This window comes from Oncorhynchus clarkii, chromosome 10 (genome assembly GCF_045791955.1).
Source record: "Oncorhynchus clarkii lewisi isolate Uvic-CL-2024 chromosome 10, UVic_Ocla_1.0, whole genome shotgun sequence".
NCBI classification, from domain to species: Eukaryota; Metazoa; Chordata; class Actinopteri; order Salmoniformes; family Salmonidae; genus Oncorhynchus; species Oncorhynchus clarkii.
Window position 1 is genome coordinate 12,304,687 of NC_092156.1, and position 25,080 is coordinate 12,329,766.

General features: G+C 44.9%; 1 pseudogene; it reads right to left on the minus strand.

Annotated features, from left to right (window-relative positions):
- LOC139419824 (cyclin-I-like) overlaps nucleotides 1–21,110 on the minus strand; it is an 85,156-nt pseudogene extending 64,046 nt beyond the window's left edge.
- Nucleotides 21,111–25,080: the final 3,970 nt, after the last annotated feature.

Below are 25,080 nucleotides of genomic sequence, written 5' to 3' on the forward strand. Positions count from 1 at the left end.
CAACCCTCCTCTCATCTGTTTCTACAGCCCCCAATCCTCCTCTCATCTGTCTCTACAGCCCTCAACCCTCCTCTCATCTGTCTCTACATCCCTCAACCCTCCTCTCATCTGTCTCTACATCCTCCTATCGACCTTTTTCCACCCCTCGATCTCCCTCTCATCAACTCTTCCCCTCTTCACCATGTTTCAGCCATATTTAGTCTGATGACAGCGGGAACGAGTTTGTGGCTGCCTGTCTGTCGTGGAGCATCCAGAGGGTGGGGGTGGCAGGAGGACCCTGCTTTGTAGCAGTGGGTGGGCGCCCAGAGGGGCACAGATAGACACTCATCACACACTGCTTCTAATTGGCAGAAGACAGCTGCTGCCAACCAGAAAGACCCATCTGAAGTCATTATGCCCTGCTTCCGGGCAGTCACGCCGCACTTCACATTTACCCCTCATAATCACGAATGTGAAGCACATGCATTCTCTTTTCAAATATTTATTTTTAATTTTTTTATTACATTTTTTTTTTTTACAACTGAGCTCCGCTCTCTCATGTGACAGATGCTACTCCTCTATGTATTTACTGTATTACCACTACTATTAGTAGTTTATATTGGGAGGGGAGACGAGGGGAGGGAAGGGAGAAGCTGGTAGGCAGCAGTGGAGCTAGGACTGACTTGGCCATAGGCAGGGAATATGATGTTTAACCTGAGTTTGGTCATAATGAGGGCAGTTGTTTTATCAGACCATACTGAGTGTTCTGACTCCCACTACCCACTCTGAGTGGAGACTCTCACCCTGACCACTAGATGCCAGCAGAGTTACACCCCCACTGTCCCACTGTGTGATTGGCAGAGACATTCCTTGCTCTGTCTCTCCGTCTCCATGCAGCAGCTAGGCAGGCAGCAACTGTCTTCAAAAAAACTCTATAAAGTGGAATGATATCTAGAGCCTCTTACAGGGGTGCCTTGAGAGTGCCAGATACAGGTGTCTGTACCGAGCAACCCTACTACTCCGACAGAAGAAAAACATCAAGAGAAGGAAAAGCCTATAGTTGTCAGAAGGGGCCATAAGTCTAACTATTCATTTATGTGTACAGTCGTTTCAGCACTCCTGAGGCCAGAGTGGACAAATTGATTGAGAGAGAAAAGACAGACATTTGACATGGAGATCTCATGACGGTAGTGGGTGGTAGTCTAAAAAAAAGTATGAGCTGCCGCACACCCAGAGAAAATGATTTAGTGTACAGGTGCTGACTAACGGTGAACAAACTATAAGCTATAAAAACAAAGAGAGAAGCACACTCCATATGTATAACCTCCCAGTCATTAATTGGGTAGAAACCACCAACGTTTCGGCATCACTGTGCTTCTTCAGGGTGATGTCATGAATGTTACAAGGGTAGTGGGTGGTAGTGCATCGCTTCTTCAGTAAAGAGGCTGCCCCTTGATCCAACGTCAAACTTTGTGATACAAACCTCTGCTTATGTAGCTCGATCTTTCTCCATCCATCTCTCTCTCTCTCTCTCTCTTTTCTCTCACTGTCTGTTTTTTTTTCTCTCTCTCTCTCTCTTTTCTCTCACTCTCTGTCTGTTTTTCTCTCTCTCCATTCTCTCACTCTGTCTGTTTTTCTCTCTCTCTCTCTCTCTTTTCTCTCTCTCTGTCTGTTTTTCTCTCTCTCTCGCTCTCTTTTCTCTCTCTCTTCTCTCACTGTCTGTTTTTCTCTCTCTCTCTCTCTCTCCTTTCTCTCTCTCTCTGTCTGTCTTTCTCTCTCTCTCTTTTCTCTCTCTCTCTGTCTGTTTTTCTCTCTCTCTCTCTCTCTCTTTTCTCTCACTCTCTGTCTGTTTTTCTCTCTCTCTTTTCTCTCACTTTCTGTCTGTTTTACTCTCTCTCTCTTTTCTCTCACTCTCTTTTCTCTCACTCTCTGTCTGTTTCTCTCTCTCTCTCTCTTTTCTCACTCTCTGTCTGTTTTTCTCGCTCTTTCTCTCTCTCTTTGGTTCTCCCTCTTTATTTAATACCTAGCTACATGAACAGGGGATTAGATCAACCCAGAGAAATCAATGGCTGACAAAAGAAGGATAGGAAAGCAGGCAGTGGCGTTTCAATCAGGGGTTGTTGAGGGGGCAGAGGGGTGTGAATAATCCTATGTCAAGGCAACCATGCAGTGGGATGGTTGTGGGAGAGGTCCAACCCTTGGGCTCTCATGGAAGGACTGACTGACACCCTCCCCTAGACCTGGCTGATCTGCAGGGGAGGACGTTGCCTGTCTTTGGAATAGATTAGTCCGCTTGCCCACCTCTCTGTAAGAACTGAGGGTCCTCTGTTCTGCCATGAGGCCATCTCTGAAGTGGAGCTGCTGCTGCTGCACAATTATCCACAGTGCCTTTCATGCAAAATGTGGTTTAATTTGATGCAAACCTTTATCCTGCATAGTCCCTGAATACATAGCACCCCCCCTAGGCAGCTTGGTCCCTCAGTATTGGAACAGTGCTTTGAATAAAAAACTTCTGTTCTTCTCCGGTTGTAATCACTATGAAGAGGATAGAAGATGGTGACAGTGAACATATTACACTATTACAATCATTGGAGATAGTAAGGTATGTTGAAACTAATGTTTTATGGCTACCAGAACTGTTACAACCACGTCTGCTACTGTGTGCTTTTATTTCAAGACCCTCTAACTCGATGGACTTTCTCTGTTGGTATGAGTGAGTCACTGTTTGTGTGCACAGTTGAACATCCCCAGGAGGGATAAAGTGGTATGATGATTTATGGACCCAGGAGGAGCAGGGTGTGAGAAGTAGATTAGGCCGGAGAAGGGCTGTAGCAGGAGGAGGCAGGAGAGGGGCTGTAGCAGGAGGAGAAATGAGAGGGGCTGTAGCAGGAGGAGGCAGGAGAGGGGCTGTAGCAGGAGGAGGCAGGAGAGGGGCTGTAGCAGGAGGAGAAAGGAGAGGGGCTGTAGCAGGAGGAGAAAGGAGAGGGGCTGTAGCAGGAGGAGGCAGGAGAGGGGCTGTAGCAGGAGGAGGCAGGAAAGGGGCTGTGCTCTGGCTGTACCGGCACTGTCTGTTCTCCAGCTGCCTCTTCACTTAAGAAAATGAAAGGGGTCTTGTGCACACACACACACACACACCAGCTGTCTCCTCAGAGCTGAGGTTGGAGCATCAGAAAGATGGAGAAGATAGTTGAGACAGAAAGTAGGAAGAAAGATACTCTATTGGTAACCTAATTAACCAAAAAGTGTCTCTGTCGGTCTCCCATCCTGGGGGCAGAAAGCGCAGGGAGGGTTTGATCAAAAACATCAAAGTCACAGAGAAAGAGATTACACAGCAGCCTGCCTGCCTGAGCACGGTGACTGATGGCTGGCGTAATTGCCCAAGTTTAGTTTGACTGTTTGTGCTTCATCGGTTCCCATGTTCACTTCAGTTCTCCTTCAGTTCTCGACTCTCCTTGGGAATGCACTGGACTGTGGTAACGTACACCAAAGGCCAGCAAGCTTCCTGACAAACTGCACATTTCTTTCATCTCTTTCCCCTGTGAAATACCAAATCATGAAGCATGAGTATGAAAATAAAGCAACCTTGAAAAGCAATACAGTGTGTGGTGGTACTTCATGTTACTGTGATATTGAAAGAAAAGTACTATTGCCCAATGTCCCCAAAATGATCTGCAATCATTTGACCCAGTCATTTAATCAGTGCAATCATTTAACCAATGATATCCTCAGGAAAATATAGTTTGATATTTTTAGAAGATATTCTCTCTCTCCTCAAACTGCATCCCATTATCTTTCGCAAAGGTCAATTGTCCCTTAAATGCTGTCTTTGTCTTCTTTATAGCCCTCTCTTAATTCAGAATGCATGGGAGGGCTGTTTGAAATGGAAATGGACAGGCGGAACCTGCCTTTGACTCCCGTTACTGTGAGAAAGTGTGTTGTTCCTGGCAGCCCTCAATCCTCCTCTCAGGATCAATAGACCCAAGTAGGGCCCTGTGGTAGACAGGAGAGATGGGAAAGGGGGCTTCAGTCAGTCAGCTCTCTGGGCTGTGGGTAGAGGGTCAGACAGAAAGGATACATGCAGGAAACAGACTGGCTGTGGGTGGCTGGTGATAGTGAAGGATGGCTGATGGGTGAGATGGTAATGAATGGTGGTAGGTGGGGAGGGTGTGGATGATGGCTCCCCTGGAAAACATTACATATAAGTTGGTAAGGCTTGAAAACGCCCTGGGCAGAGTGTGAGGGATGGAGATTGGTGAGGAAAGAAAACGCCCTGGGCAGAGTGTGAAGGATGGACAGTGTGAGTATATAAAAAACCCTGGGCAGAGTGTGAAGGATGGACAGTGGGAGTATATAAAACACACTGGGCAGAGTGTGAAGGATGGACAGTGGTAGTATATAAAACACCCTGGGCAGAGTGTGAGGGATGGACAGTGTGAGTATATAAAACACCCTGGGCAGAGTGTGAGGGATGGACAGTGTGAGTATATAAAACACCCTGGGCAGAGTGTGAGGGATGGACAGTGTGAGTATATAAAACACCCTGGGCAGAGTGTGAGGGATGGACAGTGTGAGTATATAAAACACCCTGGGCAGAGTGTGAGGGATGGACAGTGTGAGTATATAAAACACCCTGGGCAGAGTGTGAGGGATGGACAGTGTGAGTATATAAAACACCCTGGGCAGAGTGTGAGGGTTGGACAGTGTGAGTATATAAAATGCCCTGGGCAGAGTGTGAGGGATGGACAGTGTGAGTATATAAAACACCCTGGGCAGAGTGTGAGTATATAAAACACCCTGGGCAGAGTGTGAGGGATGGACATTGTGAGTATATAAAACGCCCTGGGCAGAGTGTGAGGGATGGACAGTGTGAGTATATAAAACACCCTGGGCAGAGTGTGAGTATATAAAATGCCCTGGGCAGAGTGTGAGTATATAAAACGCCCTGGGCAGAGTGTGAAGGATGGACAGTGTGAGTATATAAAACACCCTGGGCAGAGTGTGAAGGATGGACAGTGTGAGTATATAAAACACCCTGGGCAGAGTGTGAGGAATGGACAGTGTGAGTATATAAAACACCCTGGGCAGAGTGTGAGTATATAAAACACCCTGGGCAGAGTGTGAAGGATGGACAGTGTGAGTATATAAAACACCCTGGGCAGAGTGTGAGAGATGGACAGTGTGAGTATATAAAATGCCCTGGGCAGAGTGTGAGGGATGGACAGTGTGAGTATATAAAACACCCTGGGCAGAGTGTGAGTATATAAAACACCCTGGGCAGAGTGTGAGGGATGGACATTGTGAGAATATAAAACGCCCTGGGCAGAGTGTGAGGGATGGACAGTGTGAGTATATAAAACACCCTGGGCAGAGTGTGAGGGATGGACAGTGTGAGTATATAAAACGCCCTGGGCAGAGTGTGAGTATATAAAATGCCCTGGGCAGAGTGTGAAGGATGGACAGTGTGAGTATATAAAACGCCCTGGGCAGAGTGTGAAGGATGGACAGTGTGAGTATATAAAACACCCTGGGCAGAGTGTGAAGGATTGACAGTGTGAGTATATAAAACACCCTGGGCAGAGTGTGAAGGATGGACAGTGTGAGTCTATAAAACACCCTGGGCAGAGTGTGAAGGATGGACAGTGTGAGTATATAAAACACCCTGGGCAGAGTGTGAAGGATGGACAGTGTGAGTATATAAAACACCCTGGGCAGAGTGTGAGTATATAAAACACCCTGGGCTGAGTGTGAAGGATGGACAGTGTGAGTATATAAAACGCCCTGGGCAGAGTGTGAAGGATGGAGATTGGTGAGGAAAGAAAACGCCCTGGGCGGAGTGTGAAGGATGGACAGTGTGAGTATATAAAACACCCTGGGCAGTGTGAAGGATGGACAGTGTGAGTATATAAAACACCCTGGGCTGAGTGTGAAGGATGAACAGTGTGAGTATATAAAACGCCCTGGGCTGAGTGTGAAGGATGGAGATTGGTGAGGATTGAAAACAGCCTGGGCAGAGTGTGAAGGATGGACAGTGTGAGTATATAAAACACCCTGGGCAGAGTGTGAAGGATGGACAGTGTGAGTATATAAAACACCCTGGGCAGAGTGTGAAGGATGGACAGTGTGAGTATATAAAACACCCTGGGCTGAGTGTGAAGGATGGACAGTGTGAGTATATAAAACGCCCTGGGCAGAGTGTGAAGGATGGAGATTGGTGAGGAAAGAAAACGCCCTGGGCAGAGTGTGAAGGATGGACAGTGTGAGTATATAAAACACCCTGGGCAGTGTGAAGGATGGACAGTGTGAGTATATAAAACACCCTGGGCTGAGTGTGAAGGATGAACAGTGTGAGTATATAAAACGCCCTGGGCTGAGTGTGAAGGATGGAGATTGGTGAGGATTGAAAACAGCCTGGGCAGAGTGTGAAGGATGGAGATTGGTGAGGATTGATAACAGCCTGGGCAGAGTGTGAAGGATGGACAGAGCTGAGTCAGACATACCACACTCTATAATGTCATTATACCTCTGGCCAACCTGCAATCAATAACCGCTACCGTTGCTGAGCGGAATTCTAATCCTGCACCTCCTTCCTCTTGGTCCTCTAGCACTGGACCATTACACACCACATCCTGCACATCCCTGGCGTGCTACTCCGTGTATCTCCTGTAAAGGTTAAACGAATGACGTTGGCTTTTGCTGTTTGTTCACTTTTCTTCCACCTCCATCTACATTTAGCTGTCCCTCGTTCCACATCACTTCCTCTACCTCATCAGGGGAGCGCTGTCCTCAATAAACAGCCCCCTTTGCCATCACACACACACAAGCATATCACACTTGCAAAAAACATACGCGTGCACAGAGAGAGAGAGAGAGAGAAACACATACGCTCTGGGGTGACAGACTGGCAAGGTCCCAGAGGCGTCATGCCAATAGGATGCATAGGGACACGTGCCCCCTCAGATTTGTCCTGTTTTAAAAAATCTATTTTTGTATTTGAATTTTTTTGTTGCCATTTCTCTGTAATAACACTAGCCAACCTAGCAATTTTATGAGATTGGGAACCTATCTGGTCTAGCTAAAACCAATCCCCCAACCTCATAACTAGGTACCAATAAGCCATTTCAAGCTATCAATCAAGTTAGTGTTGCTAACTTGTCTAACTATCTTTGCTGGCATGCCTGATGGCAAGAAGACTTTAGAAAAGCAAGCAATAGATACTTGCCCCGTTTATACCTGGCTCTAACTTGCATCCTTTGTCCTGATGTTGTCCACATTCACATTGTAGACAGGTGTAGACAATTAAAGACACATTGTGATCTGATCCTGATCAGATCTTCCTGACCACCTCTGGAGGTAGTCAGACATGCATTGTGTTTGGACATCTTACAAGTGTAGACAAATCATTTAAATTCTCATTATTGTGTTGGGCCAGTAACAGAAAGGTTGCTGGATCGAATCCCCAAGCTGACAAGGTAAAAATCTGTCGTTCTGCCCCTGTGCAAGGCAGTTAACCCACTGATCCCCGGGCGCTGAAGACGTGGATGTTGATTAAGGAAGCCCCCGGCACTTCTCTGATTCACAGGGGTTGGGTTAAATGCGGAAGACACATTTCAGTTGAATGCATTTAGTTGCACAACTGACCAGGTCTCCCCCTTTCCCTTCCCTTTATTCCTCCCTGTAAATCATTGACAGGTGGCACCACTGACTGATTGCATCAATATGTGTCTTACAATAAATAAATACATATTATTTTAAAAGAATAGCTATGAAAAATTAGCCTAAAAGAAGGGACTAGGAAATCTTGTCTCAATGCAGACACAGTGGACGGATAACAGACTCATTTTAATACCAAGTGTATAGACTCAAGACTCATTTCTTAAGAGGTATGCTTAGATATGCAGAAACATTTACATATTTTTTTACATAGAATTAAACATAAACTATTATGGCTCTAGATTTCAGGAAAATGCGGTTTCAGGTGTTTGATATTTTTTTTTAAATTCAACTTAAGGATGGGGTGGTCTAGCCCCCCTCCTGGGACTACCCCCCAGCCATCCTCACATAGTCTGTGCCCCCTCAGGTTTTTGGGGTGTATGACGTCCCTGCAAAGTCCTGTCCCTTTCAGCAACTAAGGCAATGCGTGTGTGCCTGAGTTCACACAGAGAGATGATAACCTCACCAGGGGACAGCTCTCTGTTCCTTCCCTCTCTTCTGGAGACCCTAGCTCCAGTTACAGCTTGTGATGCCCTATTCAGATGTACGATGCTGGTTCATTGTAGGTTATGATAGCAAATCATCGAGTGTGGCTCGCATGTCAAGTCGGAGCCAAACACTGACACACACGCTTTGGCTGCGACAGCATAAAGCAGCTAGCTCTCCCGGCTAATTAGACCGTAAAACACTTCTCTCCGCTTAATAGAACCCCATGGAAATATACAATGACGTAGAGATGGGGATATCATGCAACATATTCTCCATGAATACGACAGATGGCAGGCCTGGAATAGTACTTCATACAGTATAAATGTCAGAAAGATTGAAAATTGTCTGTTTCCAACAGAAATAAATAACTTGTTTATTTTTGGAACATTCCCTATGGCTGGGGGGCAGTACTGAGTAGCTTGGATGAATAAGTTGCCCAAAGTAAACGGCCTGCTCCTCAGTCTCAGTTGCTAATATATGCATAATATTATTAGTATTGGATAGAAAACACTCAAAAGTTTCTAAAACTGTTTGAATGATGTCTGTGAGTATAACATAACTCATATGGCAGGCAAAATCCTGAGGAGAAATCAAAACAGGAAGTGAGAAATCTGAATTTGGTATGTATTCACCACAGTTCCCATTGAAATCCCATTGAGATATTAATGATGTTGCACTTCCTAGGGCTTCCACTAGATGTCAACCATCTATAGAAATTTGAATGAGACTTCTACTGTGTGTTGTGGGACTGAATGAGAGCAGAATGTATCAGGTGTCTGGCAGTCAGCCATTTTCTGATCATGCGCATTCCTCATGGTATCCACTTGCGTTCCATTGCTCATCAAGACACAAAGGAATACCCCGGTTGGAACTTTATTGAAGCTAAATGTTAAAAACATCCTAATGATTGATGTTTCTTCGACCTGTAATATAACTTTTTAACGTTTTTGTCCGACGTAACGCTGACCAGAATGAGCGTTTGGATATGTATACCAAACACGCTAACAAAAGGAGGTATTTGGACATAAATAACGGACTTTATCGAACAAAACAAACATTTATTGTGGACCTGGGATTCCTGGGAGTGCTTTCTGATGAACATCATCAAAGGTAAGGGAATATTCATCATGTAATTTCTTGTTTATGTTGATGCCAACATGGCGGCTATTTTGACTATTTTTCTGAGCGCTGTCTCAGATTATTGCATGGTTTGCCTATTCCGTATTTAAAAAAAAAAATCAGACACAGCGGTTGCATTAAGGAGAGGAATGTCTATAATTCCATGTGTATAACTTGTATTATCATCTACATTTATGATGAGTATTGGATGTTTTTGGAACTAGTGAATGTAAATGCCAATGTAAACTCATATTTTGATATAAATATGAACTTTATCAAACAAAACATACATGTATTGTGTAACATTAAGTCCTATGAGTATCATCTGATGAAGATCATCAAAGGTTAGTGATTCATTTTATCTCTATTTGTGCTTTTTTTGACTGCTATCATTAGCTGGAAAAAATGGCTGAGTTTATTGTCGTTTGGTGGTGACCTAAGATAATCGTTTGTGGTGCTTTTGCTGTAAAGCATATTTGAAATCGGACACTGTGGTGAGATTAACAACAAGATTACCTTTAAAATGGTATGAGATACATGTATGTTTGAGGAATTTTAATTATGAGATTTTTGATGTTTTGAATTTGGCGCCCTGCACTTTCACTGGTTGTTGTAATATCATCCCGTTAACGGGATGTCAGCCCAAAGAGGTTTTAACCACCTTGTCATACACTAAAATGCCACTCCGAACTCTGTTAATAGGCCTAATTTCCCTTGTTAACATTTTAATTGGCTACCTTTTATCGTTTTCTAGATCGGGCCGACCCAAGCTATGTTATTGCTCACTGCCCCCGAAATCTCCATTAAACATGACATCAGTATCAGTCATCATAAAACCACTGCTATTACTACCTCTAATGATCCTCATGGCTGCCCAGTATGGAGAAGATGACTGGCAGAACCTTACACTGTAATCCCCAGGCAGGCAGTGGCCCTGGGAAATGGACTAGTCTTTAGAGAGCGTGCTCTGATCTGCTGCAGAGTGTTCCCCACTCTTGATGCATCCCAAATGGCATCCTACACCCTTTGCAGTTCACTACTTTTGACCAGGGCCCATAGGAGTGCACTATATGAAATAATAGGGTGCCATTTGGGACACAGCTTCTGTTTGTCCCACGTCCCAGAGCACGGCGGGATGGAAGTGCAGGCCGAGCTTTCAGATGGCACTTTTCTACACAGTCATTGTGGCCTCTAAGCAGCTGGCTGCCTGGCTGGCATTATTGTGGCCCCTAAGCAGCTGGCTGCCTGGCTGGCATTATTGTGGCCCCTAAGCAGCTGGCTGCCTGGCTGGCATTGTTGTGGCCTCTAAGCAGCTGGCTGCCTGGCTGGCATTATTGTGGCCCCTAAGCAGCTGGCTGCCTGGCTGGCATTATTTATTTATTTATCCATTATTTTACCAGGTAAGTTGACTGAGAACACATTCTCATTTGCCGCAACGACCTGGGGAATAGTTACAGGGGAGAGGAGGGGGATGAATGAGCCAATTGTAAACTGGGGATTATTAGGTGATCGTGATGGTTTGAGGGCACGATTGGGAATTTAGCCAGGACACCAGGGTTAACACCCCTAAGATAAGTGCCATGGGCTCTTTAATGACCTCAGAGAGTCAGGTCACCCGTTTAACGTCCCATCCGAAAGACAGCACCCTACACAGGGCAGTGTCATTGGGATATTTTTTAAGAGATCAGAGGAAAGAGTGCCTCCTACTGGCCCTCCAACACCACTTCCAGCAGCATCTGGTCTCCCATCCAGGAACTGACCAGGCCCAACCCTGCTTAGCTTCAGAAGCAAGCTAACAGTGGTATGCAGGATGGTATGCTGCTGGCTATTATTGTGGCCTCTAAGTAGCTGGATGCCTGGCTGGAATTATTGTGGCCCCTAAGAAGCTGGCTGCCTGGCTGGCATTATTGTGGCCTCTAAGCAGCTGGATGCCTGGCTGGCATTATTGTGGCCTCTAAGCAGCTGCCTGCCTGGTTGGCATTATTGTGGCCCCTAAGCAGCTGGCTGCCTGGCGGGCATTATTGTGGCCTCTAAGCAGCTGGATGCCTGGCTGGCATTATTGTGGCCTCTAAGCAGCTGCCTGCCTGGTTGGCATTATTGTGGCCCCTAAGCAGCTGGCTGCCTGGCTGGCATTATTGTGGCCTCTAAGCAGCTGGATGCCTGGCTGGCATTATTGTGGCCTCTAAGCAGCTGCCTGCCTGGCTGGCATTATTGTGGCCCCTAAGCAGCTGGCTGCCTGGCTGGCATTATTGTGGCCTCTAAGCAGCTGGATGCCTGGTTGGCATTATTGTGGTCTCTAAGCACCTGGACGGCTGGCTGATATTATTGTGGCCTCTAAGCAGCTGGCTGCCTGGCTGATATTATTGTGGCCTCTAAGCAGCTAGCTGCCTGGTTGGCATTATTGTGGCCTCTAAGCAGCTGCCTGCCTGGTTGGCATTATTAAGAGTAGTGGAGCGATGGGGAGTGGGTCGTGAGCAGAGGTCACCACGAGGTCACCATGGTGTCTTTCAGACACAAAAGCTGCTTTACCTGACGATCACCTTGCCCTCATCCTGTTGCCGTGCCAACAGCCAATGAAAGGAGACCTCTAGGTTTGGGGAATTCACAAATAATCAGTCATAAGGAACATTGACATGTTATGATACTGTGGATTTATTGGTTGCCGCTTTGATGAATGGTCAGAGCAGGAGTGTAGTTCAGATGGTACATATAGAAGGTAGGGAAGGAGGGAAAGTTATTATGGATACCCTCTATTCAACCTTCCATTGACTTGATACTGGAGGGCTTTAGATCCAGAGCTAAATAAGGCCATAACACCGACACAAAAGTAGCACCAACCCAAAGTGTTGGCAGGTAAAGGGTGTGAGAAATTTAGGAGAAATGTTGTTGATGACAGACAGACAGAGAGAGAGAGAGGGCACCAAGGTGCTCAGCTGTCAGCTTGTGTGAATTTCAGGGAAATCGCTGCTACCTTTTGGACTCTCTCTCCCACCCTCTCTCTTATTACAAATGAACTTCTGGTTCTTTGAAACACTCTCGTAGTCCCTGCTCCTACTTACCTAATCTGAACTAAGGTCCCTATTCAATCAATCCAGAGTTTTCTGAGATACGTTTTAGAAAATCAGCACCTAACTGGTTGAATGATAGGCCAATGACTGCATAATAGCTGCATTTGTAGCAACATATAGAAACTTGGAGAACTGTGGAATCATGGGAACATGATCAAACATGTTTCATGTTCTATGCAGCTTACATAGGGCTCCTGAGTGGTGCAGCGGTCTAAGGCACTGCATCTCAGTGCTTGAGACGTCACTACGAATTCAGGCTGTAATACAACCGGCCGTGGTTGCGAGTCCCATAGGGGGGCGCACAATTGGCCCAGCGTCGTCTGGGTTTGGCCGGTGTAGGCCGTCAGTGTAAATAAGAATTTGTTCTTAACTGACTTGCCTAGTTAAATAAAGGTTCAATACATTTTTTTAAAATACATTTCCATGGACATCTGCTCGTCGAACATCTTATTCCAAAATCATGGTTATTAATATGGAGTTGGTCGCCTTTTGCTGCTATAACAGCCTCCACTCTTCTGGGAAGGCTTTTCACTAGATGTTGGAACAATGCTGCTGGGACTTGCTTCTATTCAGCCACAAGAGCATTAGTGAGGTCGGCACTGGTGTTGAGCGATTAGGCCTGGCTCACAGTCGGCGTTCCAATTCATCCCAAAGGTGTTTGATGGGGTTGAGATCAGGGCTCTGTGCAGGCCAGTCAAGTTCTTTCACACTGATCTCGATAAACCACAAAGCTCCCTAAATTTGATCAGCATATCGAATGCACGACCTGGGCTGGAAAAATTCTGCATCATTGTTACTCTAACTTCTGCGACGCATACAAAGCCCTCCCTTTCGGCAAATCTGACCACGACTCCATTTTGTTGCTCCCAGCCTACAGACAGAAACTAAAACAGGGAACGCCCGTGCTCAGATCTGTTCAACGCTGGTCCGAAAAATCTGATTCCACGCTTCAAGATTGCGTCGATCACGTGGACTGGGATATGTTCCGGAAAGCGTCGAACAACAACATTGATGTATACGCTGATTCGGTGAGCGAGTTTATTAGCAAGTGCAGTGGTTAGAGTGTTTGAGTAGTAACCGAAAGGTTGCAAGATCGAATCCCTGAGCTGACAAGGTAAAAAATAAAAATTCTGTCGTTCTGTCCCTGAACAAGGCAGTTAACCCACTGTTCATAGGCCGTCATTGAAAATAAGAATTTGTTCTTAACTGACTTGCCTAGTTAAATAAAGGTCAAAATTAAAAATAAAAATAAATTCCCTCCGCAAGGCAATCAAACAAGCTAAGTGTCAGTATAGAGATTCATTAAAAATACTACAAAATGATTTTCTGGATTTTTTTTCCTAATTTTGTGTGTCATAGTTGAAGTGTACCTATGATGAAAATTACAGGCCTCTCTCATCTTTTTAAGTGGGAGAACTTGCACAATTGGTGGCTGACTAAATACTTTTTTGCCCCACTGTATATACTGTACTCTATACCATCTACTGCATCTTGCCTATGCCGTTCGGCCATCTCTCATCCATATATTTATATGTACATATTCATTATTCATTCCTTTACACTTGTGTGTATAAGGTAGTTGTTGTGAAATTGTTAGATATTACTGCATGGTCGGAACTAGAAGCACAAGCATTTCGATACACTCGCATTAATATCTGCTAACCATGTGTATGTGACCAATACGTTTGATTTGATTTGACCATTTCTGTATGGACCTCGCTTTGTGCACAGGGGCATTGTCATGCTGAAACAGGAAAGGGCCTTTCCAAAGTTTGAAGCACAGAATTGTCTACAATGTCATTGTATGCTGTAGCATTAAGATTTCCCTTCAATGGAACTAAGGGGTCTAGCCTGAATCATGAAAAACATCCCCAGACCATTATTCCTATACACCAAACTTTACAGTTGGCATTATGCATTGGGGCAGATAGCATTCTCCTGGCATCTGCCAAACCCAGATTCGTCCATCTGAATGCCAGTTGGTGAAGTGTGATTCATCACTCCAGAGAACGTGTTTCCACTGCTCCTGAGTCCAGTGGCGGTGTGAGCTTTACACCACTCCAGCCGACGCTTGGCATTGTGCATGGTGATCTTAGGCTTGTGTGCGGCTGCTCGGCCGTGGAAACCCATTTCATGAAGCTCCCGACTAACAGTTCTTGTGCTGACGTTGCTTCCAGGGACAGTTTGGAACTCAGTAGTGAGTATTGCAACCGAGGACGGACGTTTATTTCCACGCTACGTGCTTCAGCATTTGCCGGTCCCATTCTGTACAGTTGTGTGGCCTACCACTTCACGGCTGAGCCTTTGTTGCTCCTAGATGTTTCCACTTCACTCTAACAGCACTTACAGTTGACCGGGACAGCTCTAGCAGGGTTGAAGCGTGACAAACTCATTTTTTTGGAAAGGTGTCATCCTATGACGGTGCCACGTTGAAAGTCACTGAGCTCTCCAGTAAGGACACCCACAACATGTCTATTTATATGTTTAGAGCTGATTCTCGCCGGCTCCAGATTGCTGTTAGCTGACATGAGTGCTCCATGGATCCCTCTATCCTTCCTTTGCTCTTATCCCCCTCTCATCCTCTCCTCGGCTCGGTCCTGCCCTGCTGACACTAATGAGAGTCTGATGATGGTAGTGAACAGACTTCTGCCCCAAAGTCAACACACAGGGAATAAAGTCCTCTCGGTAGCAGAGCTGAGGCCTCCTCCTTCATCAGGCCGATTAGAGACATGGGTGATCTCTCTCTCTCTCTCTCTCTCTCTCTCTCTCTCTCTCTCTCTCTCTCTCTCTCTCTCTCTCTCTCTCTCTCTCTCTCTCTCTCTCTCTCTCTCTCTCTCTCTCTCTCTCTCTCTCTCTCTCTCTCTCTCTCTGTGTGCATGGGAAACGTATGTTAACATTGCCAAAGCAAGTGAAGTAGATAATATAAAAAATAAACAATCTCTCTCTCCAGATGGGGTGTCCACGAGGAGGTCTGGCTGCATTCTCCAATGACCCTTAACACGCAGTGTTATCGCTAAGACATCGTGTAAAACAGTTACCATTCATATGACTTACTACTGATTAAAACAACAACATACTGTCAGTAAACGTAGCATGTTTGAGGTATGCAAAGTACACTGTGTGTGTGTGTGTGTGTGTGTGTGTGTGTGTGTGTGTGTGTGTGTGTGTGTGTGTGTGTGTGTGTGTGTGTGTGTGTGTGTGTGTGTGTGTGTGTGTGTGTGTGTGTGTGTGTGTGTGTGTGTGTGTGTGTGTGTGTGTGTGTGGGAGGGAGGGAGGGAGCGAGTGACTGAGGGAGCATTGTAGCTATATTGGTGGGATGAATTGTGTTCTGCCATAGACATTGTTTCTCCTGCTGTTCCTGCCCATTGTACAGGGGTTGAAGCATATACGAGCTTCAGGGCTTTATGGATTTTACATTTCCAATACACACACACACACACACACACACACACACACACACACACACACACACACACACACACACACACACACACACAGTGTGTGTCAGGTTGTTGTTAGAGGGGCATCAGTTCCCTAAGGTGAAGGTAAACACACTGCTCCAGCCTGTGTCATCACATGAAGCAGCATGTCTGAGTTGGAACATACAAGGATGAAAACGCTAATTCTCTTTGACAAGTCAGTGACAGAGCACACTTGGGATTTGTGCTCGGTACATGTGTTTGGGCTGCGGGTGGTGTTACTGCTGATTAATTCACTGTGTTTATATGCATGACACGATGTATTAAAGGAACAAGCCTGTCCGCAAGCAAAAAATGATGCAGGAGTGCAACATAAACAAAGCCGTCGGTTTCACAAAATCCGTTTTTCACTCTCTCTCTCTCTCTCTCCATCCTTACCTCCTCTCTTCTCTTTCCCTCTCTCTGCAACGTACCTATCTCTTTCTCTCTCTCCATCCTTACCTCCTCTCTTCTCTTTCCCTCTCTCTGCAACGTACCCATCTCTCTCTCTCCTCCCTTGAAGAGTTGCTGTGTTTTTCTCCCCTCCTCTCTCCGTCTGAGTGCTTTTCTTGCCTAGTCAGGTTGCAAGCCGTGTGAGTGCAGGATTTGTGTGTGCACATGTGAGCTGGCATCCCACTGGAACTGATCTCATTGTGCTGGTGGGAGTGGGAGGCATGCTGGAAACGTGCTTGCTCCCAGTAGGGGCACAACCCAAAAGATGTCTGTCGACCTTCACAACAGGCTGCATTTCTCTCCATCTACACCTCCCTTATTCCTCCCTTTATCCCTCCATCTCTTCTCTCTATGTTGTCTGTTGTCCAGAGACCCTGGCCACACAAACTGAGACCTCACTCCTAACCTGTTGACAATCTCACTACCAAACCTGTTTACAATCTCACTCCTAACATGTTTACAATCTCACTCCTAACCTGTTTACAATCTCACTACCAAACCTGTTTACAATCTCACTCCTAACCTGTTTACAGTCTCACTCCTAACCTGTTTACAGTCTCACTCCAAACCTGTTTACAGTCTCACTACTAACCTGTTTACAATCTCACTCCTAACCTGTTTACAGTCTGACTCCTAACCTGTTTACAGTCTCACTACTAACCTGTTTACAATCTCACTCCTAACCTGTTTACAGTCTGACTCCTAACCTGTTTACAGTCTCACTCCTAACCTGTTTACTGTCTCACTCCTAACCTGTTTACAATCTCACTACCAAACCTGTTTACAGTCTCACTCCTAACCTGTTTACAGTCTGACTCCTAACCTGTTTACAGTCTCACTCCTAACCTGTTTACAGTCTCACTCCTAACCTGTTTACAATCTCACTCCTAGCCTGTTTACAATCTCACAACCTAGCCTGTTTACAATCTCACTCCTAACCTGTTTACAATCTCACTCCTAACCTGTTTACAATCTCACTCCTAGCCTGTTTACAATCTCACAACCTAGCCTGTTTACAGTCTCACTCCTAACCTGTTTACAATCTCACTACCAAACCTGTTTACAATCTCACTCCTAACCTGTTTACAATCTCACTCCTAACCTGTTTACAGTCTCACTCCTAACCTGTTTACAATCTCACTCCAAACCGGTTTACAATCTCACTACCAAACCTGTTTACTGTCTCACTCCTAACATGTTTACAGTCTCACTACTAACCTGTTTACAATCTCACTCCTAACATGTTTACAATCTCACTACCAAACATGTTTACAATCTCACTCCTAACCTGTTTACAGTCTCACTCCTAACCTGTTTACAGTCTCACTACTATCCTGTTTACAGTCTCACTCCTAACCTGTTTACAATCTCACTACCAAATCTGTTTACTGTCTCACTCCAAACCTGTTTACAATCTCACTCCTAACCTGTTGACAATCTCACTACCAAACCTGTTTACTGTCTCACTCCTAACATGTTTACAGTCTCACTACCAAACCTGTTTACAATCTCACTACCAAACCTGTTTACTGTCTCACTCCTAACCTGTTTACAGTCTCACTCCTAACCTGTTTACAATCTCACTACCAAACCTGTTTACTGTCTCACTCCTAACATGTTTACAGTCTCACTACCAAACCTGTTTACAATCTCACTACCAAACCTGTTTACTGTCTCACTCCTAACCTGTTTACAATCTCACTCCTAACATGTTTACAATCTCACTCCTAACTCTCAGGCAGACTATTCTGAGACATTTCATTTGTTTGTAGAACAGTGTTTCTAGCTATCACCAGCATACTTACCTCTGTATTCAGAAGTCCCATTTACAAGCACACACTTGCACACACACACACACACACACACACACACACACACACACACACACACACACACACACACACACACACACACACACACACACACACACACACACACACACACACACACACGACCCCCTCCACATACACACACAGATTCACACACACAGATTCACACACTGATTAACAGACAGATTCACAGAGTGATGGAATCCTCTTTGAGTGCATAGTGTGGTGTGGTATCTCCTAAAGCGCATCACACCCACTCATCTGTAGTCCACTCACAACCCGCCACAGTAATATACAGTTAGGTCCATAATTATTGGCAGTATTTGTATTATAAATAAAGAATACAAATACTGAGCTATTTTATATGCTCTTAAATGTGGGGAAATTGTTTTATTTAACACTAATACAATTGTTCGGAGAAAGAGATTTTGTTTAACAAGTAATAAACAAAAAATAATAATTGGCACCATGTTTTCAATACTCTAGAACCATCCCTTTGAGATGGATTGATCAGGATCTCTTTTAGCCCTCATTTGAACTAATCTTCCAAGAGTCTTTAAACATAAAAAAATGATGTTAACTATATTGAGCATTTTTCTCAAATGTGTTATGAGAGTGTAGAACATGTTGGGAGGGATCTTAGACCATTCCTCCATACAGAATCTTTCCAGATCCTTACGCGGGCGGCAGGTAGCCTAGTGGTTAGAGCATTGGGCTAGTAACCACAAGATTGCTATATAAAATCCCCAAGTGGACAAGGTAAAAATCTGTCAATCTTCCCTGAACAAGGCAGTTAACCCACTGTTTCTAGGCCGTCATTGTAAATAAGATTTTGTTCTTAACTGACTTGCCTAGTTAAATGAATCAATCCTTCATATGCTCTTGTCGACTGTCTTCTTCAGTTCAAACCACAGATATCCAATGGGGTTCAAGTCCGGAGATTTAGATGGCTGTTGATTTTGTGGTCAATTAACAATTTCTTTGTGGAGTTTGATTAGTACTTGTGGTTATTGTCTTGCTGGAAGATCCACTTGCATCCAAGCATCAGCCTCCTGGTAAAAGCAACCAGGTTTTTGGCTAAAATGTCCTGGTACTGGGTAAAGTTCATGATGCTATTGACCTTAACAAGGGACCCAGGACCATATTTTACTGAAGGTAAACCCTAACCCCAACCCAATTTTTCTGCATATGCTTTGCTTTTCAACACGAAACCCAGCACTGGTGTGCGTGGCCAAACAGCTCTATTTTCATGTCATCTGACAATTTTCCAACCTCTCTTATTTCTCTGCTGACTCCCACTGGGATTCTATTGTCTCGGACAACGGAATGAATCCCATAAAGCTCTCATTACCTGTTAGTATCTGAGGGGCGGAGAGCTACACACATGCCCGGCCTGAAATATGCTAAAATTTAAATTATTGCACGGCTGTCTTCACATCCATCGCATGGTGATTGCAATTGTGATTGATGGCTTCTTGACTGCGATTCGTGGATGCAATTTAAGCTGATTTAAGCCTCACTCCCTCCATACCTGTGTGCAGACCAGATTCTGTGTACCAATGTTGGGACATTTCTGTATTCAGTGTCTTTTTCACAAGCAACCGTCAGCACTGATCTTGAACTAAACAATGCATTTGCATACTTTAGATTTTTTTTTGATGACAAGCTCTTTTCGGTGGCGATATGGTCTCAATTCATCATTCCCCTCAACAAATGCCTGGTGCTTGTCAATAATCTGTCTCTCACTGTCCATAGTGAATACTGTGTCTTCATCCCAACTGGCACCCTATTGGCTACTGGTCCAAAGAGCACTTTGTAGGGAATAGTGTACCATTTGGTGTGCAGCCTATTTGTGAGCAGATTTCTTTATGGGAGCTTATGTCAAATTGAAGTGATTTTATAGAAGTAAAGACTCAGAGCTTCAAATTTGTATGTCATAAACTGTAGTTGGAGGAAACATGGGAAAGTTATGCTGCTTTGAAAGTTGATAAACTTGTTATCCCACTTCGGAGACAAGTAGAAGACATTTCCTGGAAAATGTTGATGAGGTTTTCGCACTTGCTAGAGAGATCTTCTTTGTTTATGCCTATTAAACATGGTTCAGACGCCAACCATCTCTTTAAGAATCGTAAACGCATGGCCAACCGTCAGCATGGTCAACCTCTCCATTATCTCAGCCAATCATGGCTAGCCAGGAATGATCCTGTCTTCTCCCTATATAGCTCAGTGCTTTCTCCCTCAATAATCTATACTTTTTTTATTTATATTTATAGATATCATACAAGTTTGTAATTAAGGCACATGAAAGTTAATGTCCAAGAAGACATTTCTGCAAAACAGCAATACAATGAAATGACTCTGCTGTGAAGTAGGAACTACTGTGGATCCTGTGTCGTCACATTTACACCAACACCTCTGGTAGATGTGCAACAGCATTTGGATGGAAGCCTTCCCCCTAACCGTGTCAAGGGGATGTCTGGAGCTCTGGGGAGGTGTGATTGAGAAGCCCCTCTACACACCATTTCATTATCTTTAAACATTACCACCCTTCACGCCTGGTTGTTTCTGGAGCCCCTCCAGCCTCGGGGCCACTCCATTCGCCGTCGGCGCTGACACGACTCCTACAGAAGGTGGCTCCTCTTCCTGTTCGGGCGGCGCTCAGCGGTCATCGTCACCGGTCTACTAGCTGCCACCGATCCCTTTTCCCTTTTCGGTTGGTTTTGTCTTATTTGTTTCACCTGTTTCTTGTTGAGGTTGATTAGTTGGGCTATTTAAGCCGGTAGGCCCGCCTGCTCTTTGTGCTTATTTTCCCACTGTGTTAATGTGTGGCAGTGGGTTTCATGTTGGACTAGTTAGGTCCTGTTTTTGGGCATATCGTGGTTGTGCGCCCGGCATTTGGCGTGTACGATTTTCCCTGTGCCGTAATAAAAGCACTATTCTGTACCTTCTGCCTCCGGCGCCTGACTCCCACTACGCCTGAGTGCGTCACAGTCGCACTGAGTCATCTTATTAATGTCATTTTCTTTAAGGACAGCAAAAGCTGGGAATAGGAGCAGTGTTATCCTTTGGGGCCTTGGAAAAAGGAGGAGGAAGAAGAGGAGGAAGAGAAATAGGATCAATGAAAAGATAGAGAGAAGGGAGGAGGATAAACAAGGGGACAGAGAGATGGAGAGAGAGAGGGAGTGAGTTGAGACGTAAAGTAGAGAGAGAAAGAGATGGACGAGGGACAAAGAGAGGGAGAGAACGAGTTGAAACAAAGTAGAGAGAGAGAGCTAGAGGGACTCGAGGGACAGCGAGAGAGAAAGATAATGAGTTGAAACAAAGTAGAGAGAGAGAGAGAGAGTGAGAGAGAGAGAGAGAGAGAGAGAGAGAGAGAGAGAGAGAGAGAGAGAGAGAGAGAGAGAGAGAGAGAGAGACAGAGACAGAGACAGAGACAGAGACAGAGAGAGAGTGCTACAAGTGCACTTCTTGTAGCCAGTTTGTTGTGTGTGCCAATGCTGAAAATACAATAAGCCGCGGAACGGGAGGGTTGGGGGCTAAATCAGTATGGAGGGCTGTAAACAGATTGTACTTGTTTTGATCTCTGCAGACAGACTATAATCACAGAAGGAACAAGAGGTGACTGCAAAGCTCAAGACAGGGACACTTCTCCCTTTACTGTAAACAGACAGTATTTTGTAATAGTACATCTGCTCAGTGTGTCACGCCCTGACCTTAGTTCCTTTGTTATGTCTCTATTTTGGTTTGGTCGGGCGTGAGTTGGAGTGGGCATTCTATGTTGTTTTTCTATGTTTTCTTTTCTGTGTTTTGCCTGGTATGGTTCCCAATCAGAGGCAGCTGTCTATCGTTGTCTCTGATTGAGAACCATACTTAGGTAGCCTGTTCCCACCTGGTGTTTGTGGGTAGTTGTTTCCTGTTTTGTGTTGTGTCACCTTTCAGGACTGTTTCAATTTTCGTTGTTTCACTTTATTATTTTGTATTTCGTGTTCAGTTATATTAAATTAACATGGACACTTACTACGCTGCGTTTTGGTCCGATCTTTCCTGTTCCTCAGATGAAGAAGATCGTTACACAGTGCCAGCGAAGGATATATAACAATTCAGGGAGAGCACAGCTGGACAACAATAGGATATGCATAATGTATAGTATTTCATCACCATAACATGGTTAGACCAAATGTAAATGTAAGTTTGTAAGGATGCAAAGTAATATCCCTACCAAATCTTATAGGAGTTGCTAGCTACTTCCATAGCAGTAGCTGTGAGGGAAATTGAACAACAAAAACACTATTATACTGAACAAAAATATAAACGCAACATGTAAAGTGTTGGCCCCATTTTTCACGAGCTGAAATAAAAGATCCCAGAAATGTTCTATATACACAAATATCGTATTCCTCTAAAATGCACTAAAATGTTAGTAAGCATTTCTCCTTTGCCAAGATAATCCATCCACCAGCTTATTAAACAGCATGGTCATTACACAGGTGCACCTCGTGCTGGGGAAAATAAAATACCACTCCAAAATGTGCAGTTTTGTCCCAAAACACAATGCCACAGCATGCACTTGGCATGCTGACTGCAGGAATGTCCAACAGAGCTGTTTCAAGATAATTGAATGTTAATTTCTCTACCATAAGCCGCAACGTTGTTTTAGAAAATTTAGAGAAGTCATCACCAACACACTAACATTTCATTTCTTCAGTAACATTTAGTAACATTTATATTTCTCAGCTCTCTTACGCAACTGTACTGTGATACATGTAATGTAGAGAACATGTTCCATGGAGTCAAGGTCAGGAGTGGAGGTTGTGGTTCGATGGAATCTGTGACATTAAAGAGTCATCACAAATACTGTACTCAATGTGATGCATGTACTGTAGAGAACATGTTCCATGGAGTCAAGGTCAGTAGTGGAGGTTGTGGTTCGATGGAATCTGTGACATTAAAGAGTCATCACAAATACACTAGTACTTCTTCTTTCTTTTACCCCTTTATTCTCCCCAATTCCGTGGTATCCAATTGGTAGTAGTTAGTCTTGTCTCATCGCTGCAACTCCTGTACGGACTCGGGAGAGGCGAAGGTCGAGAGCCGCGCGTCCTCCAAAAACACAACGCAACCAAGCCGCACTGCTTCTTGACACAACGCCCATCCAACCCGGAAGCCAGCCACACCAATGTGTCAGAGGAAACACCGTACACGAGCCTCGAGCCTGGACTCGAGCCCAGAATCTCTGGTGGCACAGCTAGCACTGCAATGTATTTTTTGTATTTCCCTCCTCTCTCACACAGCATCAAATGTTCATTTTCATTGCTTGCAATGTCGGTGGTGGAGGCTGTGGTTCGATGGAATCTCTATCATTATGAAGTGTAGAACAGGAATGCACTTTCTCTGTAGAACATGTGAATGAGTCATGGGACCCCCACTAACTGCTGGGGAAGCGATGTCGCTGCAAACTGCCAGAGGTAAGAATGTTCCCTCTCCATTCCCTGTTCACTAATGTGCACCTGAGGGCCTTCCTCCGGGTGTCAGAATCTGTTCCTGGCAGTGCTGACCTATAGGAGATCTCATTGGGAATGGATGGAAGCACGAATGGAGCCTATTTGACTAAATGGTCGTTAACCCTTTAACGTAAGGAGTTAAATAATCGAATTTAATCTCCATAATGTTCAAATTGCTAAGTGATATTCATTAGTGCTGCAGCACAACAATGCTTCCGTTTGAGAGAACATTAAGAGAGTTGATTCATCCCAGAGATGCACTCTCCTTGACTTCAGAACCTCAGGTAGCCTGTTCATCTACAACACTTGAGAAGGAAAACCTCTAACTCATGTCTGCCTGTCTGGTTGTCAGTCTCTTCTCTGATCATACTCTCCCTCTTCCAGAAAGACCCTCAGGGCCTCCTGAGTCATCCAGTAAGACTCATTCCCCTCCAGCCTGGATGGGTAATGAGTGGTGTCTGCCGCTGGCTGGCGTCTGCAGGCTGCAGCCCAGCCCCATCCCTAGCCCATTCACCAGAGCTCTTTATCTTCATGCTGGCTCTGGAGCCCGGCTCATTGGGTCATGCATCCTATCGGCTAAAATGGAGCTGGAGTGCTTTTCCAAGTTGTCTAATGCTTTCCATTTACGGAAAAGTAATTGACCAAGTTTAACAAAGGCAGATAGATGGTAGATTAGGATCTGTAGGAGTTTGGGCTGGGCTGAATGGCTGCAGTTCTCTGTGTGTGTGCGCCTTCAGTTACAAAAAAACTTCCCCACTTATGTTGCAAAACTGTTTGTCTATATTGGACCTCAACATCCTTCCCTTAACTAACTGATATACTGGTGTCCCAAAAAGAAAGACACAATTTCATGATGTCATGCTGACCTCAATTGTACATTCAAAAAGACTGACCAGCAAGACCAGCAAGGCTGACCAGCAAGGCTGACCAGCAAGACTGACCAGCAAGAACAGCAAGGCTGACCAGCAAGGCTGACCAGCAAGACCAGCAAGGCTGACCAGCAAGACTGACCAGCAAGACCAGCAAGGCTGACCAGCAAGGCTGACCATGCCCTGTCTTGCTGATGTTATACACACTGATGAAAGAGTACAGGCTTCCTAATATTCATTCCAGCCAACAGTGGCAACTAGACAGTCTAGCCTCCCTTGCCTGCAGTGTTTTACATTTAGCGATGTTGTGTCTGTCTGGTGGGCTGTCAGTGACACATGAGGAAATGAGGGAATATACATGACACTGTAACGAGGAGAGCATTCCTACAACTCATTCTACATAATGTTCATGATTTGACTAAAAGGCCAAATTGCTAAGTGATATTCATTAGTGCTGCAGCACAACAATGCCTCCATTTCAGAGAACATTAAGAGAGTTGATTCATCCCAGAGATGAACTCTCCTTGACTTCAGAACCTCAGGTAGTCTGTTCATCTACAACACTTGAGAAGGAAAACCTCTAACTCATGTCTGCCTGGCTGGTT